This window comes from Lygodium microphyllum, chromosome 20 (genome assembly GCF_053477565.2).
Source record: "Lygodium microphyllum isolate KBCC chromosome 20, Lygodium_microphyllum_v1.1.10, whole genome shotgun sequence".
NCBI lineage: Eukaryota > Viridiplantae > Streptophyta > Polypodiopsida > Schizaeales > Lygodiaceae > Lygodium > Lygodium microphyllum.
In genome coordinates, this window is record NC_141154.1 from 46,456,926 (window position 1) to 46,458,692 (window position 1,767).

Consider the following 1,767-nt stretch of genomic DNA (forward strand, 5'->3'; position numbering starts at 1 on the left):
ATGTAAAAAGAAAAGAGAAAGAATTAATAACTGCAGGTGTTTTACAAGAAGAAGACTTGATAGATGGTCTCCATGATGGCCTTTCATGCTCAAATACCACGGAAGAACTTTTGGTTTTGCTAAATGCTAGCAATCAAGAGATGTCATATGTCTTATAGGTTCATTCTGTGGACATGTAATGTGAGATTGTTGATTTCATACTTCAGAAGAATTTGGGTGCTGAGGATTCTCAGCAAAAAGTATTCCTTGCTGACATATTTCAGCAAAAAGATTTGGGTGTTGCTATTTGTACACAGCAAAATTTGTGCTTTCCAGGGTTTTCTCATCATGAGGTGAAATCTGCAGGTTGTAGCAATGAAGCCAGAGTTTAGACAAAATATAAGACAGTTGACAAGAAGATTCAACCAATTGCAGGACTGCTACCTTTGGACAGTGATGAGATGATTAGAAGAGCTGCTATGCAACCTCCTTTGAGAGATCCTGTAGGTATTGGATATAAGTTTTCAATTGAGAGATTGAAAGAGATGAAAACTGGCACCGAAGATTTTCTACTTCCTAAAGAGGTAAGATGTTTTGAACAGATGCTATGCAGACATGAAAAAGATTTTTCTTTCTTTCCACATGAGATTGGATGTGTTAATCCTAGGGTTGTGACGCCTATGGTTATTTTTACCATTCCGCATGTCCCTTGGAATCTACTGCCTATTCTTGTGCCGAGGGCTCACTTGCCCAAACTGGTAGAGCTCTTGAATGAGCGGATCAAGATGGGAATTCTAGAGTCATCTTCAACTCCATATTCCAATAGGTGGTTCATAGTTCCTAAAAAGAATAGGACACTCAGATTCATACATGACCTACGGCTAGTAAATAGGGTCACTATTAGAAATGTTGTTACATGACCTATTGTGGATGAGTTTGTTTAGGCTTTTGCTGGACGTGCTATCTATTCTCTTGGTGATCTTTATTCGAGATATGATCAGTTCGAGCTTGCTCTTCAAAGCAGAGATTTGACTACGATGAAGACACCTCTAGGCCTTGTCTAAATGTGTACGCTTCCAAAAGGAGTTATGAATTCGGTTGCTGATATGATGAATGGGATGAATAAGGTTCTACGAGATTTTATCCCTGAGCTTACTATGCCTTTCATTGATGACTTACCTATCAAGGGTTGTTTGGAAGAAGGTAAAGATGATTCTTTAGATGATCATGAATGCAGATTATTTGTGACTTCACATATTAGAGATGTTGAGAAGATTCTTTGCAGATTGAAAGAAGTGATTTTGACCTTGTCAGGGTTGAAGTCTATTTTTGGTGCCAGAGAAGTTTTGATTTTTGGCCATATGTGTGGATATTATGTCAAGAAGTCTTCTCTTGTGAAGGATGATGCCATAGAAAAGATTGTGGAAACTTGTTCCTCTACTTCAGAGGTTCACAGGTTTCTTGGAGCTTGTGTGTTTTACCTTATTTGGATTCCTCACTTTGCTCATATTGCATATGATATTTATCAAATCTTGAGAAAAGGACAACGTTTTTCTTGGGAGATAAAACATACTAAAGCTATGAAGAAACAGAAGAAATTATTGAGAGTTGCTCTGACTCTTCGAGAGGCAGATTATGAGTGTGGAAGACCTATGGTGCTTACTGTTGATACTAGTCCTATTGGCATTGGATGGGCTATTGGCCAAGATGATGCAAATGGGAATAGGTATGCTATTCGGTTTGGGGCAAAAGTCCTAAATGAGTGACAACCAAAGGTATCCACAAATT